Source organism: Aegilops tauschii, chromosome 1, assembly GCF_002575655.3.
Source record: "Aegilops tauschii subsp. strangulata cultivar AL8/78 chromosome 1, Aet v6.0, whole genome shotgun sequence".
Classification (NCBI taxonomy): Eukaryota; Viridiplantae; Streptophyta; class Magnoliopsida; order Poales; family Poaceae; genus Aegilops; species Aegilops tauschii.
This window is the reverse complement of record NC_053035.3, coordinates 127,167,062-127,187,826: the sequence shown is the minus strand read 5'-3', so window position 1 is coordinate 127,187,826 and position 20,765 is coordinate 127,167,062.

Here is a 20,765-nt window from a genome sequence, read left to right as displayed (position 1 = left end):
GAACTCTTTTGCTCTTGTTTACATAAATAAACTTAAGTAGCACCCAGGTTTCAGCAAAGATCATGACTAACCATGTCAACAATAACTCTTAAAAATTATATTAACTCATATCAATGGCATAATCAACTAGTGGTGGTTCCCAAGCGATAAAAGTAAAGGTTTACTCCCCCTCCATCAACAATCACACTCCATGGCTAGCCGAATCTATGGGTACCGGCCATACCAACATCAGTCCTGGGGGAGTTTTGTTTAATTATTTGCAATTTTTGATTTCAGGACTGGGAATCCCTATTACCGCCCCTCTCATGCAAGGACGAGTGAATAAACACTCATCATGAGAATAACCCGCTTAGCATGGAAAATACCGACTATCCCTTGTAGCTCAATGAACAATCCAGGCACACAAAAACGGATGTTTATTTGAAGTTTTTAGAGGTGGCACATGCAAATTTACTTAGTGCGGTAGGGTAATACCGCGTATAGGTAGATATGGTGGACTCATCTAGAATAACTTGGTTTTACGATTTTGATGCACAATCAGTATTTCCGCTTAGTACAGGTGAAGGCTAGCAAATAGGTTGAGAAGCGGCCAGCTAGAGAGCGAAAACGGTCATGAATATGCATTATGAATAATGAACATTGGATACTAGCATGAGTAGGATATGGACACCATTATAATAAATATCATAGAGGCTATGTTGGTTTTGATTCGACCACATGCATAAACATGTGCCAAGTCAAGCCACTTGAAACATTCAGAGGAGGATACCATATCATCATACCACATCACAATCATTTTAATACATTGTTGACATCCAAGATAAATCATTATCCACTCCTAGCTACTTAAGCATGGCATGAGAAACTATGATCCCTAATTGTCATTGCAAACATGTTTGATCATAATATGCTGAATCATGGATACTATGTTAGACATATTTACAAAAACAGAACAAGTTGAGTTCATACCTGTTTCTCTCTGCCACAATGAGTTCATCAAATATCATCATTATTACCTTTCACTTGCACGACCAAATGATATGAAAATAATAGTGCAAGAGTGCCCTGGAGGAAGTTGGAATCTGCAAACATTTTATTCAAAAAGGAGAAGACAAAGTGATTTGGGCTCTTCGTTAGATTGACAATTATGCATATGAGAGCCACTCAACATTTTCATCGTGGTCTTCTCCTTGGTATGACTCAATAAGAAAAGAATTTCAGAGGAACACACTGAAATATTTTTGGAGTTTTTGGTTTTTTTGAAGAAAGCAGAATTAAAGAAAGAAAAGCAAGAACGAGAAGAACTATTTACACGGGAAAGCTCCCAACGAGCAAGAAGAAGAACAAGGAAATCTTTTTTGGTTTTCTTTTTAATACTACAACTAACTAAACTAGAAAAAAAACCGAAAACAAACAAGAAAACATTTTTTTGGATTTTCTCAAAGTTTTTTCAAACACAGAAGAAGAAAGCGAGAAAATAAATCTAGCATGGATAATACAATGAAAAAGTGTGGACACCGACAACTGGAATGAAATGTGTGAACATGAATGTAATGTCGGCGGAAATACGTACTCCCTCAAGCTTAGGCTTTTGGCCTATCTTGGTAAATCACCACCCGAGGCCTGCATAGTAGTCAGAGTGGTAGCTCACGGAGGCTCTTGGTGCAACCACCTCAGCCTGCCGAGCAACTACGACCTCCGCGTTGTGCGCACGGGCCTCGCTCTCAGAAACATAATATCTTCCTTTGCTGCGAAAATCAAAGAGAGCAGGTGGAGGCAAAAAGGTATCCACAATGGATTCCTTATTGAATCGCAAGTTATAAATACAGTTATTGATTTCACCCTTAAGGAACTTGTGGCGCTTCATGGCCTCAAAGTCTAAGTACTGAGTGGGTAAGATGGGGTCATAAGGAAAAGGTGTAACACCCACCTCTTTAGCTAACCGAGAAGCATAAATCCCACCATAAAAATAACCACTACCAGCGTTGTGCTGCAATCTGCGTGCAACAATTTCTCCAAGATTATAACATTTAATTCCAGTCAGAGCAGTGTGTATGAGGCTCAAGTCAGGGGCACAAAGTGTGCTGCAATCCTGCTTGCCTATGATGCATTTGCCATTAAAGAGTGCAAAGTATTGAATCGATGGGAAATGAATACTCTTTATTCTACCTTGTGTCACTCCACTAGTCTCACCATAGCAAAGGCTAGTCAAGAATGTCTCATACTCAGATATTGGTGGTTCGTCCAGCAAACCCCAAAACGGAATTTTACAAATACCACTAAATGCATCTAGAGGCATGGTAAAAGGGTGGTCATAAAGTTTAAACGAAACTCTAGACTCACGAGGATGAAATTTAAATTCTTCAGTAAACAATTCTGTGAGGCTGAGATGTTGGTTGCACTTATCTTCAATGTAGGGACCGAGCTCGGCGTTGTGAACATATTGCCCAAATTCTTCCTTAATACCTGCACTCACCATAAAATCGTTGCATGGCCTTAAACAAGATTTGATAGCTGCTTCCCATATCAAACTTGCGCTTGGTTCAACATAAGACCGGAGCACCGAGCCACTACTTGATGATGCCTCCGAAGACCTCCTCCTCGACGAACTCCTAAAGAAACTCATCTTATTCCTATAAATAAAATTCTAAAAATTTTAGTCCACAAAAGTTTTGTCAACAAAACTTCACAAGATTGATAGCAACTACTCATACAGATGAATAGAGGCCATATCAAGCATTCGAACTACTTAGAACTCTAAGAATTCAACATGCAAGCTCATCTACGGCAGCACCAAGAGTAGCTAATTATTCAAAATACAAACCACTAAGGCAAACACTAATTGGAGAAATGGAGGAGTCACATACCAAGTAACAATCCCCCAATATAGTTTTGGAAACGGAGCTTCGAGCAAAGAGATCGAAATCCGCTGGTTTGAGAGCAAGAACACGAGAGAGAGAGAGAGAGCAATGGTAATTTTTTGGAGGTAGGTGATGGCATGGGTTAAAGAGATAAGTGAGGGGCCCACGTGGGGACCACAACCCACCAGGGCACGCTTGGGGCTGCTGGCGTGCCCAGGTGGGTTGTGCCCACCTGGTGCGCCCCCCCTTTGATCTTATTTGCACTAAAAATTCAGAAATAATCAGAAAAAATCGTATTAAATTTTCAGGGCATTCTAAGCACTTCTATTTTTGGGTCATTTTTTATTGCACGGAAAATCCAAAAAACAGGATAAACATGACATTTTATTTTATTTAACTAAGAAAAACAGAAAACAAAACGTTAGGACAGAAGGTAGTGCCTACTAAATTCATCGACTTCATACCTCTAAAAAATGATCCATTAATAATGTTGATCAAGTCTTATTAACAACCACTTCCTATTAGCATGAAAACGAAGAACTTTCGTAAAAACACTAAGTTATCTCAACGAGGATATGCATGTCCTCAACAACAAGTATATCATATTCTTTTTGGAAGTAGGTAGAGGTAGTTGAAAACTTCCAATAGTGATTGTCAGAGATTTTTCAATAACATTAATATCATTCACTTGGAATTGTTTCTTCGAAAAGTGCACCGTATGCTCATTACCATTGATATGAAAAGTGATCTTGCTTTTATTGCAATCGATAACAGCCCCTGCAGTATTCAAAAAGGGTCTACCAAGGATAATCTACATGTTGTCATCCTTGGGCATCTCAAGTATAACAAATTCAGTTAATATGGTAACTTTTGCAACAACAACGGGCACATCCTCACAAATACCGATAGGTATGGCAGTTGATTTATCAGCCATTTGCAAAGATATTTCAGTAGGTGTGAGTTTATTCAAATCAAGTCTTTTATATAAATAGAAAGGCATAACACTAACACTAGCTCCTAAATCACACAAAGTTGTTTTAACATAGTTTCTTTTTATGGAGCAAGGTATAGTTGGTATCCCCAGATCTCCAAGTTTTTAGGTACTCCATCCTTCAAAGAATAATTGGCAAGCATGGTGGAGATTTAAGCTTCCAGTATTTTTCTCTTATCAGTGATGATGTCTTTCATGTATTTCACATAAGGGGCCATCTTTAAAATATCAGTCAAGTGGGTGCGCAAAAAGACTGGCCTAAGCATTTCAGCAAAGCGTTCAAATTCTTCATCCTCTTTCTTTTTAGTTGGTTTTGGTGGAAAGGGCATGGGTTTTTGAACCCATGGTTCTCTTTCTTTACTATGTTTTCTAGCAACAAAGTCTCTTTCATATGTTTTATTTTTAGGTTGTGGGTTATCAAGATCAACAGCAGGTTCTATCTCGACATCTTTATTTGGTTCTTTATCGTTGTCTGGTTGAGTGTGTTCATGAACATCATCATTATATTTTTCATAATCACTTGGTGAATGTTCATTACCAGATTGAGTTTCAGCATCTGAGATAGAGACATCATTATTATCTTTAGGAGGTTTTTCTATTTCAGGTTCACTAGAGGTATGCAAAGTCCTATCATTTTTCTTTTTATTTTTCTTTGTAGAAGGATTAGGTGCATCAGTGTTAATTCTTAGAGAGTGTTGTTCAATTCTTTTAGGTTGTCCCTCAAGATAAAGTGGTTCCTAAGTCATTCTACCTCCTCTAGTCATTAACAACATGATCATTAATATTGTTGTTCATTTCATCAAGCAATTCTCTTTGACATTTAGCAACTTGTTCTAACTAACTATGAACCATAGAATCATGTTTTCCTTTGCCTCTAACATCATTAGAGATTCTAAATAACAAGTCACTCAAGCGAGCAATCATATCAGAGCTGTATTTCAATTGTTTCATAACATTTTCATTGAAGTGATCTTGCTATCTAATATAATTATCAAACTCATAAAGGCATTGACTACGATGCATATTATAAGGGTTGTCCTTTTCATCAAATTTCATTAAAGAGTTTACCTCTACCACCTTTGGTGGTGGTGTATTAAGTCCATGTATTTCTTCAATAGGAGGTAAATTTTTCACATCCTCTGCTTTAATACCTTTTTCCTTCATACATTTCTTTGCCTCTTGCATATCCTCAGGACTGAGATATAAGATACCCCTCTTCTTCGGAGTGGGTTTAGGCGGTGGTTCTGGAAGAGTCCAATCATCAATTTTTCAATATGTTATTCAATAATTCCTCAGCTTGTTCAACAGTTCTTTCCCTGAAAACACAACTAGCACAACTATCTAGGAAGTCCCTAGAAGCATCGGTTAGTCCATTATAGAAGATATAAAGTATTTCATTTTTCTTAAGTGGATGATCACGCAAAGCATTAAGCAGTTGGAGAAGCCTCCCCCAAGCTTGGGGGAGACCCTCTTCTTCAATTTGCACAAAATTAAATATTTCCTGTAAGGCAACTTGTTTCTTATGAGCAGGAAACTATTTTTCAGAGAAGTAATAAATCATATCCTGGGGTCTACGCACACAACCAGGAGTAAGAGTATTGTACAATATCTTAGCATCACCCTTTAATGAGAATGGAAATAATTTGAAGATATAATAGTAGCGAATTTTATCCTCATGAGCAAAAAGGGTGGCTATATCATTTAATTTGGTAAGGTGTGCCACAACAGTTTCAGTTTCATAGCCATGGAAAGGATCAGATTCAACCAAAGTAATTAACTCTGGGTCGACAGAGAATTCGTAATCCTTATAATCAACAAAGATAGGTGAAGTAGCAAACTTAGGATCACATTTCATTCTAGCATTCAAATATTTTTCTTTCAGTTTGCATAATAATTTCTTAAGATCATCTCTATCATTGCAAGAAAGAAAATCTCTAGCTGTCTCCTCATCCATAACATAACCTTCAGGTATCCTAGGCATTTCATATCTAGGAGGGCTGGGTCTAATAGGCGTTTCAAGATTTTCAGTTTCAAGTACTTCATCAGTTTCAGCATGCTCCATATCTTTAGCTCTAGCAATTTGTTCATCAAGAAATTCACCTAGTGGCATATTATCATTAAGAAAGGTACTAGCATCATCATGAGTAGCACTCATAGAAGTAGCATCATCAATAACTTGCGACATATCAGGATTAATAGCATGTGGTGGTGTTGCAGGTCTATTCAAAGTAGAAGGTGAATCAAGTGCAGAGCTAGATGGCAGTTCCTTACCTCCCCTCGTCCTAGAGGGAACGATCTTGGTTTTTGTATCTTTCAGATTCTTCATAGTGATAAATAAATAATAATCCCAAGTGACTCAAAACATATAGCTATGCTCCCCGACAATGGTGCTAGAAAAGGGTCTTGATAACCCACAAGTATATGGGATCGCAACAGTTTTCTAGGGTAGGGTATTCAACCCAAATTTATAGATTCGACACAAGGGGAGCCAAATAATATTTGCAAGTATTAGCAGTTGAGTTGTCAATTTAACCACACCTGGAGATTAAATATGTGCAGCAAAGTGATTAGTAGCACAGTAATATGATAGTTATGATAATAGTGGCAGCAACAATAGTAACGGTAACAGTGATAGCAATGATTTTGTAGCAAGTGAAACAGTAACAACAGCAGTAGTAACTTAGCAAGATCAATATATAGCAAATTCGTAGGCATTCGATCATTAGATTCATTGGATGATATTCATCATATAACAATCATAACCTAGGGCGATACAAAACTAGCTCCAGTTCATAAATATAATGTAGGCATGTATTCCGTTAATAGTGATACTGCTTATGGAAAGAACTTGCATGACATGTTTTGTCCTATCCTCCCGTGGCAGCAGGGTCCATATGGAAACTAAGGGATATTAGGGCCTCCTTTTAATAGAGAACCGGAACAAAGCATCAACACATAGTGAATACGTGAACTCCTCAACTACGGTTATCACCAGAAAGTATCCCGACTATTGTCACTCCGGGGTTTACAGATCATAACACGTAGTAGGTGAATATGACTTGCAAGATCGGATCTAGAACATAGATATAATGGTGATAACATCAATGGTTCAGATTTGAAATCATGGCACCCGGGCCCAAAGTGACAAGCATTAAGCATGGCAAAGTCATAACAACATCAATCTCAGAACATAATGGATACTAGGGATCAAGCCCTAACAAAACTAACTCGATTACATGATGAATCACATACAACTCCTCACCGACCAGCGAGCCTACGAAGGAATTACTCACTCCCGGTGGGGAGCATCATGGAATTGGCAATGGAGAAGAGTTGGTGATGACGAAGATCAAAGATCCCCCTCTCCGGAGCCCTGAAGGGACTCCAGATCTGGCCTCCCGATGAAGAACAGGAGGTGGCGGCGGCTCCGTCTCGTGAAACATGATAATTCCTTCTCCTTAATTATTTCCTCCGAAAATAGGTATTTATGGTGTTGGGATCAGGGCCTGCGGGGCCACCAGGTGGGCACAACCCACCTGCGCGCGCCTGGAGGGGGGGTGCCCTAGTGGGTTGTGCTCTCCCAGGGGCCCCACTCCGTTGTTCTTGGCTACATTATTTTTCTTTTACTCTGAAATAAATCTCCAAAAAGTTCTGTTCCAATCCGAGAACTTTTATTTCTGCACAAAAACAACACCATGGTAGTTCTACTGAAAACAACGTCAGTCTGGGTTAGTTTCATTTAAAGCATGCAAATTAGAGTCCAAAACAAGAGGAAAAGCGTTAGGAAAAGTAGATACGATGGAAACGTATCAGGGCACCGCGGGCACTGCGGCTGCGGCAGACGGGGCCGGCGAGGTAGCGGTGCCAATAACCCTCCCGCTGTGGCAGGGCGGGGGCCGCGGGCGCGACCCAACCCCTTCAGCATGTCGCTGATCAAGATCCCGCCGGAACGGGTCACGGAGGCGCTCAGCTTCCTCCTGCTCAACCCACCGATGTGACCAACCAACGCAACATTGACGCCCGCTCCAGCGCGCGCCGAGATCCAATGGCTGCGCCGCCCGGAGGGGCGGAGACAGGGTGTGAGCCTCGCCCCGCTTCGGGCGAGCGCGACAACACTCTGAATGGCGCCATTGACCCCCAGCGACCACGCCCGCACGAGAAGGGACCGACTGACCAAGAGCCTGGTCCACAAGAACAACTTCGGCCCCTCTGGCTACTGGTCCGAGGCGGCGAGAGCCCGATGGCACTCATTCTATCTCGTCCAGGAGTCGGGCAGTGCCGTGCTCTGCATCCCACGCCATGCTAGAAATGGCAATTGAAGCGGTAGCAAGAGCTCAGCTGCTACTAGATTTCCCTCCAGCAGTAGACAAGATGGATGAATGGAGAGCTACCATTCAAAGCCTCCTCTGGTTCACTGAGGTCAACATGCCACCAGGTACGGAGTCACCGCGGTGCCAACCGCCGATGTGGGCGACTCCCACCAGTGGCCAAGACGGGAGAACCGCACCCACTGTGCAGTCCCCATCGCGGCAGCTCTCTCAAGGGCAGCCACGACGAACTCAACGGGCACCAGGTGATAATGATCATGATGAGGCGTCAATGGCCTCATCCGATCCGCAACTCTGGCAAGACCAACGTCAAGTACTGAGGGAAAGGAAGAAGGAAGACGCCCACGTCACCATTGAGCGGTGTCGCGAGACGCGCCATCAGTCTGATAGGCGCAAGGGGGCTGATGTCGACGAACCCGCGCCCAGTGCTGGCGGGTACCTAGCCTACGAGGTAGGGTTCCTAGCCTTCACACGTAAGCTGTGGCAAGTCCAGTGGCCATCATCTCGCACCTTCAAGCCAGACCTGCCGGAGAAGTACGACAGAAAACTGAACCCGACAGAGTTTTTGGGCATCTATACGATCGCTGTTCAAGCTGTCGGGGAAAGAGATGAAAAGGTGCTCGCCAACTACTTCCCGCTGGCCCTCAAGCCAAATGTGAGGTCCTAGCTGATGCACCTGCGAGAAGATTCCATTTCCTCCTAGGCCGACCTGTGCAACGAGTACATGGGCACCTTCACGGGCGGCCACCAAGAACTGGGCCAGCCTAGCAATCTGCAAACCCTCTTGCAGAGAGAGGGAGAAAGTTTGCGCAAGTATCTGCAGAGGTTCAGCCGAGCGCACCGCAATATCCCAAAGATACACCCGGCAGTTGTGATTGCTGCATTTCATACAAATGCATGCAATCACAGAATGCAGGCTAAGATGAACGTTTGGTTGCCCAAGACGGCCAGCGAGCTCTACACGCTGGCAGATAAATGCGCTCGTGCTAAAGAAGAGAGAAGACTTCCCGGGGAAGAGGCTGGCGTCAAAGTCGATTCGGAAGACGACGACGACGCCGCCACCCCCAGGAAGAAAAACAAGAAACACAACAAGAAGCGAAAGGAGAAGGCAGTGATGGCCGTTGAGGGCACTGGTGATCTTAGCACTGGCAAGAAAGCAAAAACTAAGACGCCCGGCAAGGAAGCTGCTACATGCACTGATTGTCGGGCGGCAGCGGCTGCTAAGGAAACCAGCAGGTCTGACGGGCCATACTGCAAGATCCATAGGACCAAGGGTCATGATCCCCAAGATTGCAAGCAAGTTGAGAAATTGGCTGAGAAACAAAAGGCGGAATATGAAAGGCGCGACAAGGAGAGAAACCGGAATGGTACTGGCGGGAAAGGCCATGGTGGTCGTAATGGACACCACGGCAAGTCTGATCAGCAGAAGGAAAAACCCGCCAGAGGCCATAGATGACAGTGAAGAGGAAGATGATGAGACCAATGAATAGGAGTTCCAGAAAGCTACTGAGGCGATGTGCATTGACGGGGGTGCATCTTTACACTCCTCTCACCGCCAACTCAAGCAGTGGGCGTGTGAGGTTAATGCGGCCGAACCAGTAGCAAGCGCTCGAGAACCACTCAAGTGGTCCCGCACTCCCATCATTTTTGACATTAGGATCATCCAGACTGCACCACTGCGGTAGGATGCTTGCCATTGTTGGTATTGCCAACAATCCGCAGCCTCAAGGTCACTAAGATGTTGGTTGACAGTGGCGCAGGCTTGAATTTGATTTCTCTGGGTGTGCTGGAGAAACTCCAGATTCCAGATGAGGACTTGAGGAAAACTGGCACTTTCCAAGGAATCAACCAAGGAAGGAGCTAGCCAAAGGGAAATATTACCTTGCCGATAACGTTTGGCGGGGAAATAAACTTCAGGACGGAGAAGATTGTGTTCGACGTGGTCGAACTTCCCCTGCCATTTAACGGGATTCTTGGCCGGCCATCTCTCGCTAAGTTCATGGTGGCGTCCCACTATGCCTACAACACATTGAAGATGCCTGGTCCTATGGGAGTCATCACCATCCCGTCGGATAAGAGAGATGCAGTTATCTGTGTGGATAAGATGTATAGGGATGCGGTTGCAGCAGAGGCTGCCGGGCCCCCAGCTCCTGCCAAGAGAGGGAGAAAGACAAGGGAACCGGCGAGAACTCCGATAAAGACTCCGGGAAGCGCATCTCTTCGGAGTATACCACGCTCGGCAGTGACTTGCCGGGAAGTTCATATAGTAAGAGATCCAAGGTTGTTCCCGCGGCAACCAAGAAAGTTTCAGCATGGCAGGACGGCTCTGATGGTACCTTCACCATCAGTGCTGCCCTTGATGACAAATAGGAAAGTGGGCTCATTACCTTCCTGCGGGCGAATGTCGATGTGTTTTCCTGGCAACCTTGTGACATCCCCGGTGTTCCCAGGGAGGTAATCGTGCACCACCTTGTTGTCTGTCCTCATGCCCGCCCCGTCAAGCAAAAAGTCAGAAAGCAGGCCTTGGAAAGACAACAGTTCATTGCTGAAGAGATCAAGAAGCTAGAAGCAGCAGGTTTGGTCCGAGGAGTACTGCATCCAACTTGGTTAGCTAATCCAATGGTGGTGCGCAAGGCTAACGGGAGGTGAAGTTGTATTGACTTCACTGACTTGAACAAAGCTTGTCCGAAGGACCCCTTCCCCTTGCCGCGCATTGACCAGATTGTTGATTCCACCACTGGATGTGACTTGTTGTCCTTCTTGGATGCATACTTTGCATATCACCAAATCTTCATGGCCAAGGAAAACGAAGAAAAAACCACCTTCATCACCCCGTGCGGCATGTAGTCCTTCGTGCTTATGCCATTCGGGCTTAAGCATGCTGGTTCTATATGTTCGCAAGGGCCGTGCAGATTGGGTTCGAGCCACAGCTGCACAGAAAAATTGAAGCACACATGGATGATATCGTGGTCAAAACCAAAGACAAATCTTCACTCATAGAAGATTTAGAAGAGACATTTGCAAATTTGCGGAAGATGAATTTGAAGCTTAATCTGGAGAAATGCATATTGTACATTCCGTCCGACAAGCTTCTTGGATTCTTTGTGTCTCAGCGAGGGATAGAAGCCAACCCCGACAAGATCAAAGTAATAGAGTAGATCCAAGCCCCGAAGACAGTTAAGGATGTGAGCCGCTTGACTGGCTGTGTGGCTGCACTAAGCAGGTTTATTTCTAAATCCGCTGAGCGCGCCTTGCCATTCTTCAAAATTTTGAAGAAGGTTGGTCCAGTAAAATGGACTCCAGAGGTCGAGGCTGTGCTGCGGGATCCGAAAGCTTACCTTTATTCTGCTCCAACCTTGGTGGCACCCAAACCACAAGAGTCGTTTCTGCTATACCTAGCGGCAACAAACCAAGTGGTTAGTGCAGCTTTGGTGTTGTAGAGGGAAGTGGAAAGCGGAGAAGCTACTATGGCAGAACCCGCCAGCCTTGAGCTAATTTTATCCCGGACAAGACTTGCTGGCGGCAACGGGGGGAATCCACAGATCAGCGCTGACGAACAGGAGGGGGTGGCAAGAAAGAAAGTGGTGTAGTGACCAATTTACTTTGTCAGCTCCCTCCTACAGGGGGCTAGGTCAAGGTACTCTGGAGTCCAAAAGCTGATCTTCGGCCTCCTCATGACCTCAAGGAAGCTGCGCCATTACTTTCAAGCCCACGAGATCACTGTTGTGACTCGCCTCCCACTACAGCGGATCTTGAGGAACCCCGAGGCCACAGGTAGAATAGTAGAATGGGCTCTGGAGCTATAAGTTTTGCCTTGAAGTTTAAAAGCACAAAAACCATCCAAACCAGGGCATTATCGGAATTCATAGCAGAATGTATGCCAACTGCTAATGAAGAACTTGTGGAAACTGCCCTCCCCGACAAAGAGGACCCTAAGGAATGGATCATGTACTTTGACGGTGCTTTCTCGCTCCTAGCTGCTGGCGCAGGAGTATTACTCGGTGCACCCACCGGTGAACACCTCAAGTACGTGGTTCAAATGCATTTCCCCAGGGAAGACGCCACCAACAACACGGGAGAATATGAAGGACTCCTTGTTGGGCTCCGGATTGCTGTCGAGCTGGGAATCAAGAAGTTGATCATACGCGAAGACTCCCAGCTTGTTGTGAAGCAGGTGAACAAAGACTATTAGAGCCCACTGATGGAAGCCTATGTGAAAGAGGTGAGGAAGTTGGAAGGGCACTTCGACGGGCTGCAAATAGAGCACGTACCCCGTGCATAAAATAGCATCGCTGATCACCTATCGAAGTGCGCTGCACAGAAGCTTCCTGTGGAACCAGTCACTTTTGTGCTCCACCTCACCCAACCAACAGTTTATCCTTCAGCCTTGGCCAGAAAAAGACGGAAGCTCAACACCGGCAAGCATTTCCCGGCAGAGCTCCCTAGAGTTGCTGGTGGAAAGGATATCGGGAGAAATCCTGTGCTGGGTGAAAAGCCACACTTTCAGGCAAAATCCCAGGTTCTTGCCGTTGAAGCAAGTGCTCCCACAGCTGAAGTGATGCCTTTAGTCCTTGTCATCGAGCCCTAGGCTCCGGCATGGGCACAACACATAGTCCAATTCCTGCAAACAGGAGAACTCCTCACGATCCAGAGCAATCTGAGAAAGTAGTCTGTCAATCGAGTATGTACCAGTTTGTGGACAGCATTCTGTACAGAAAGAAGCCAAACGACATGAAGTTAAAGTGCATCAGTCAAGAGAATGGACTGGAGATGTTGGCAGAGATACATGGAGGCGCGTGTGGCTCGCATCTGGAGCTGTTGATAGTAGGTCACGTTTTCTGTCATGCATGTACATCCATGACGATTTTATGACAGAATCAAGATAGTCATACCTGTGCTGTCGTAGAAGTGTTCCATGACAATACCAAAATTATCATCATGGAAGTGTCCACTTCCATGACAATAAATGGCGCGTCATGGAAGTGTTTTTGTCAAGGGTAACCGACACATGGCATCCACCATAACGGGTCGCCGTTAAGCTATCAGGTTCCAGTTTGGATCCGAAAACCCGTTAATAGTCCGGACCAATGGGGATTTTCCATGTGTAAAATTCTGCTTCGCTGGAGGATCCACGTGTCAGCTCAGCCTTGGGACAGATGTCATCCAGCCAATGGACGGGATGCGCCTATGATAAGTCGACATGTGGCTCGGCCCAACAGTGGCCCGTTCAGGTTAAAAGGCCGGGCCTGTCAAAATAAGCGGGTCGGCCCATTAGCAGCCTACTTGCATCAGGCCCATTCATAACCACGGCCCATACGAGTTACATAGTATCGGCCCATCAAAGGCCTATTTTATATTTGACAATTTCCATCCCATCGTCAGTTCCAGCCCGTTAACGGCCCACTACGTCATTGGGCTCAATTACGACCCGACCTTCTTTCGGCCTGTTAGTAGCCCATTACAGATATGGACCAATATGCCGCTGATACATCTTTTGGCCTTTTCTTGGCCCATTCTGTAGTTGGGCCAACTTCTAGCCCATTGTGACTTTCTGCCTTTCCTTGGCCCATTCTGTACATGGGCCAACTTCTAGCCCATTTTCTCTTTCGGCCTATTAATGGCCCGCACAACAGTTGGGCCTTTGTCGGTGCCACCTGATTTTGGGTCCATTAGCGGCCCATGTTAAGCAAGGCACAATTTCAGCCCGACACGACTTTCGGCCTGTTAAAAGCCTAGTTCGTAAATTGGGCCTCTTTTGGCCCAAAATGCTTTCGGCCTCTTACTGGCCCGTCAAGTAAAAGGCCGAGACAAAATTCACATTTATTTCGGCCTACTAGAGGCCCGCAGGCCATTTCCATTTATACGGCCCTATCGAGCTTTCGGCCTGTTAACGATCTACTAAGAGCCGTTGTCACGGTGGGCCACATCGATTGGGATCCACTAAATATTAGTTGACCAGCCCAATTAAGGCCCGCTTTGACTACACATGTTTGTTCATTCGGATGGTGTCCAGGTAATGTTTGGGCATGTTGGCCCCCGTTTCAACAATATACCATATACAAAGAATTATCCTACTCTATACTATCGCCTCTAAAAAACCTACACTATACAATAAAGAGACTAAGGCATAGAAACGAAGAATAATCCTACACTATACAATAAAGAATATACAACAAATTATATCCGCTGGGCATTATAGTTCGGCACTAGTGATAATAAAGCATACAGAAACAGCAAATTACACTCACTTGGCAAATAAAGCTCATACATCATGGACGCGCATCAACAACACTTACCATTTGAACTATAATCTCTTCAGAAAATAGGATTGGCCGGATTCAGATAGCACAAATTTTAGTCTGCAAAATCTCCAATTCCTTTGTGGTTTCCTCAGTGTCTTGTTTCATTTTCTTGACTCCTACATCTAATACCTCAATTCTAGCCTCAACATTTTGATTACATGTTGAGAGTCATATACACGTTGTCTTGCCACTTCTAGTTGATGCTCGAGAACGTCAGCACATTCCCATTCCAATCCATAATCATTTGGTAACGGCCATGCCGCACTGGTCTGAGATCTTTGTGTTGATGTCACTTCATCCGGAAATGTTTCTGTAAGTGCACATGACTAGGGAAAAAATATAGTTACAACAGTGAAGTGAGCAAGACATACTATCTTGTACATGGCAAAACAGGACTAACAATAATGTTACACGTCATGAAGCATAAGTAGGTGATATTTTAAAAATTATAAAAATGGTAATCTATGCAGCCCGCATATAGACATCTCTCTTAGCTCACTAGAGGAGCATGATGTTGGGGCCAAATCCAAAACATAAACAGGTTACAAATTTAGACCACACGCAGCTACTGAACATTATATCTTGCGTATAACTAAGCAAGCAATTGGCCATTCTGTAGCTCAATTAACTAGATGGAACATTGTGTGCCATGTTCCAGAAGAGTATTAGGGAGCATAATGAACAGTAGAGGGATTCATACAAACCTACTACAGCAAGCAAAACTATGCAATCACTAGCCTCGTATAAACTAGATTGTGAGCCTCATGTAGTAATAGTTGGTTAATAGACTTCAAAGCTCTAGGCACACTTCGCCAGAGTAATTAAATCGTAAGGCCTTTAATTATGTCAACTAATAGTTATACAAGTACCCTGCATCAGGCATCATTGTTTGGTCATGTCATTAACTGAAGACAAATAAAGCAATTGAAAAGACTAATTTAACTATGCCTGGAACAAACAAGCAATTGAACTGTTGAGTTGGCAGCATGCATACATGCACGCCTCAATAACATCCATGGCCTAGCTACATTTATTATATAAAGGAACAAGTAATGTAATATTGTTTGCCCCCTATGAAGTATCTCGACTAGTATGTAATCAAGATCCTAGTAATGATAGGGACACTACAATCAGAGACCCTTTGCCGAAACTGTGTACGATGCAATAATCGCAAACGGTGGTGTAAAACCCCGTCAAAAAAGGTGCAAAACATTTGCGATGATGTATGCATCAAACACGGTTCAGGTTTTAGTTGCGTGTGCGATGAAGGGCATACGGTTAATCCATTCAAACTGTCTGCGATGAGGCAGAACAACAGAAACGGGCAGCCATAACAATGTTTGTGCGATGCAGGACACACGGTTAATCCATTCAAACTGTTTGCGATGAGGTAGAACAACAGAAACGGGCAGCCATATCAATGTGTGTGCGATATATGGCATACGGTTAACTAGGACGAACTGTTTTCGATTAGGGAACACAACAGAAACGGTTCAACTTAACAAGATGTGTGTGATATGCAGCATATAGTTCACATGGATGAACTGTTTGCGATGAGCCAAAAGAACACAAACGAGTCATGTAAACAAGATGTGTGTGATACGTGGGAAACAGCCGACTCGGATGAACTGTTTCCGATGAGAAATTACAACACAGACGATCAATACAGTTACTTCGTGTGTGCTTCTGTGTGTACAAAAAACTTTGAAAAATGCAAACTAGTTGCTTGCGGTGGCTAGGAGTATCGCACATGATGCGTCTGCGAGTACTCGTGTGCGATGATTAGTATGTTACACATATGTTTCCTTATGTGAACATGTGTGTGAATTTGCAATATGGACAGTTAATATGCAAATGCCTTCTGGACATCGGGCACACGCTTAAACTCAATGAACTATGTATGATACTAATACTTCCCATGAAAAATTATGAACTTGGGTAACAACATTTGAGTAACATATATATAGTGGTTACACTATTTGACAAAAGGAGGATCTTCGTAACACGGTTTTGACAACCATATGGTCCATATCTACATATTTAACAGAGTAACAACTATCACATTTTAAGAGGCTAAGGGCCAACAACCATATGGTCCAGATCTACATACTTAACATATATAGTAACATCTAGCACATTTTAAGACGCTGAGGGCCAACAACCACAACTATCCACTGGAAGCAGCTTGATCACGGCGACTCGGCATCTCGTCAATGAAAAGGAAGAGCCCTCATGTGCCTTGGTAGAGCAGGAGTAGAACAGTGTCTCCAATTTTCCAATATAGATGCATTGCCACGAGAATCGAGAACTTGTTAATTTGAATGGTTCCATTTTTGCGGGAAATGCAGTACCTTGCAATCACTTTGGCGTTATTAGCAGGCACAAGTGTAATTCGACCACGCCGGGAAATCGATCCAGGAACGGCTACAGGGGCAATTTCTGTTGAAATGTAGAATAAAAAACAATTGTAACATATCGTTGAAGATATATATAGTTTATGAGCATCAACATTAAAATAAGACCTTTTACCAGCGCTTTGTGCACACAATTGGTCTTGTTCAGTGTGTGCACCATAGGTCTAATTAATCCCATCCAAAATCCAGTGTTCATACGCTGTGCTATCCCTGTCAGATTATCAAAAAGTTTATGACATGCTTCAAGTCCTTCCAGTGAAATTTGGTACGCTTAGTAACATACAGATCGTTCACTATGCATCCAACATATCCTGCTTAAAAGGTGGAAAGGTATTATTTATTCAGAACATGGCAGAAGAATATATAGTGCGCATAAATTGGTAAACAGAATTTGTTACTGCCTAGGAACGGAGTCAGAATATGCTTAAATAGTCACTACTAGGAAAAGGGCTATAGCTAATATGGACATTAATGGCGCACCATGTATGTGGTGCGCCACTGCTATATAGCAGTGGCGCACCAGATACAAGTGCGCCATTAGTGTCCTCATTACTAATGGCGCACCAGGCACACGGTGCGCCATTACTAGCAAATTTTAATTTTTTATTTTTTCAAAACTATTAATGGCGCACCAGGGCACAGTGCGCCATTACTAGTTTTAACTAGTAATGGCGCACCACACGCTCTGTGCGCCACTACTAACAATTTTTTTTACTTTTTTTTTCAAAACTAGTAATGGCGCACCTGTGTGAAGTGCGTCATTACTAGTTCAAACTAGTAATGGCGCACCACAACCACGATGCGCCACTACTAACAATTATATTTTTTTGCAAAACTAGTAATGTCGCACCCCTAACTGGTGCGCCATTAGTAACCAGGGTTACTAATGGAGCATTTTTAGGTGGTGCGCCATTAGTAACCTGAGACCAGCTAGATATTTTGGACAGCCACCTACCACACTCACTTTCCCCACTTCATTCTCTCCACCTCCTCCTCCAAGCTTGTCTCGGCTGCCTCCTCCTCCAAGCTTGTCTCGGCTGCCTCCTCCTCCTCACCTCATTTGCACCATAGATTCACCCAAATTAAGTGGTTAAATTACCTTTTTTTATAGGTAAGTAAGGGGAAAGCTTTCTTTATGTTGTAGATCTACTTTTTTCTCCCTCCAACAACATGCCCATGCACTTTTTATGGCCTAGCTAGATCTACGTATGTTTGTGGTGTTGCATATGTTTGTGGTGTTGCATATATGTTTGTGTTTGCAGGTACCGGTATTTGAAATGCAATAGTTGCCAATATTTTGCCGGAATGTTGATTCATTTCTATTTCGGCGAGAATTTGGCACTATGCATTCTTTTTGGTCCTATTTTTAGGCAAAGTCATGCCAATTTTTTTCTTGGTTCTAAAATATCGTTTTGCTCTACCCCGCAGGCGACCATGGTCCGCACGATGACCGAAGGCATCGTGAATAGGTTTTTGAGCTCCGCGAAGGCCGAGATGCTTCAAAAGAACGAGACGGAGATAAGATGTCCGTGTCGAAGATGCAAGATGAAGAGCCTTATTGCGGACCCGGATTCGGGGCAGGTGCGGGACCACCTGCTCTTGTGTGGTTTCATGGATGGCTATCGGTGGCAAGGTGATGAAGATGACTATGAAGTCGTACATGGGGGCCAGGCAAGAAATGAGGAAGGGCAGCAAGACAACCACCGCGGCGAGGGCGGGCGAGAAGACGAAGAATCTCCAGGACATGATCACGACGGTGATGCAGTACACAGTCATCATGTAGAAGATGCCGGACATGATGATGAGGAAGATCAAGACGAAGGGCATGATCATGAAGATGAAGATGCCGGAGCAGACGACGATGGACCATCGATGGGCTGGGTGCAGGACCCTCATATTCAAGACCTGCTTCTCAAGCAGACGGATAACGCAAGAGCTGCCGCCCGAGAGAAAGCCAAGCTGGATCAACTGGAGATAGACGCGGTTACTCCATTGTATGAAGGATGCAGGCCCGAGGATACCCGCCTGAAAGTAACGCTCATGGCTCTGGAGATGAAGGTAAAACACAAAATGACCGACGCATGCTTCGACGAGAACATGTCATTCTGGCACGAACATCTTCCCAAGGGCAACAAGTGCCCGACCAGTTTTGAGGAGGCGAAGAAAATCGTGTGTCCTCTGGATTTACTGCACGTGAAATACCATGTGTGCATGAACAATTGCATCATTTATCGCGACAAGCACGCGGAGTCTACCATATGTTCGGTGTGCGGCGTCACTCGATACAAGAAGAGGAAGAAAGCTCCTCGAAAAGTGGTGTGGTACTTTCTGATCACTCCTCGTCTGCAGCGGTATTTCGTGGACCCTAAGCTAGCAAAGCTCCTGCGTTCGCACGCGGATAGGGAAGAGAAGAAGTGAGAAGATGACGAAAATGATCCGGAGATAAATAAAAAAGACAAGATGCTGAGTCACCCTAAGGATGCGAGCCAGTGGCAAGCGTTGAACTTCGAACACCCAGAATTTGGGGACGATCCAAGGACCATCGTGCTGGGCGTGAGCACTGATGGAGTCAATCCGTTTGGTAGCCAGAGAAGCACACACAGCACCTGTCCTGTGTTTGTGTGGATGTACAACCTTCCCCCCTAGTTGTGCATGAAGAGGAAGTACATTCACATGAGTATGCTAATTGAAGGGCCGAAACAACCAGGGAACGACATCAATCTGTATCTGGGGCTGCTGAAAGAGGAGCTAGACACGCTGTGGAAAACGCCAGCCAATATGTGGGACGCCGCAGAGAAAGAATATTTCCCTATGAGAGCCACACTGCTCACGACGGTGCACGACTATCTCGGTTACGGATATCTCGCGGGGCAGGTGGTCCACGGATTTTCTGGATGCGTCAGGTGCATGGATGACACAACGTATCGCTAGCTAGATAGAGATCTCGAGTCTTCGAAAACCGTGTTCATGGGACATTGAAGGTGGCTTCGTGACGATGACCTATGGAGAAAACGCAAGGATCTGTTCGATGGTGAAACCGAACCCCGAAGACGCCCGCATACGAGGAGCGGCGAGGAAGACTTCGACAAGTACGGCGACCCGAAGATGGAACATGACGACGACGATGAAGTGCCATACACCACAAGAAGAAGCAGGACCACCCTACCTAAAGGACGCCCGTTCCACAGAAGAACTCCATTTGCGAAAAAGAAGGGCAAGAAGATTGTGAAAAGATAGCTAGCTAAGATCGATTGTATTTAAATCGTAGTCTTCATTTCTCGATTGTATTTCGACATTTTGAAATGATATTTCTTCTGTTCTAGTCCTCATGAATATTTATTTATGTTTCTTATGGTATTGAATTTCTAACTCACAAAAAGTATTGAATTTGTTAATATTTTTTGAACTCATGAATATTTTTAAATTTCATGGCCACTTTTTGAATTCATGAATATTTTGACAAATTTGATGATATTTTTTCATATTCATAAATGTTTTACCAATTCACAAATGAATGCAACTAAAAATCCAAAAAAATATTGATGATATTTTTAAATAACAAATTTGATGATATTTTTTCATATTCATAAATATTTTGAAATAACAAATTTGATGATATTTTTTCACATTCATAATTTTTTTCAAATTTGATTGTCATTTTCTAAAAGATATTAGATTCAACTAAAAATAATAATAAAAAAAGTTACTAATGGCGCACCAGGAGGAGGTGCGCCATTGCTATCAGTGTACTTATGGCGCACCCCTAGGAGGTGCCCCATTGGTAATGTTTTCAAATTTTTATGATATTTTTTCAAATATTTTCAAATAACAAATTTGATGATATTTTTCATATTCATAAATATTTTCAA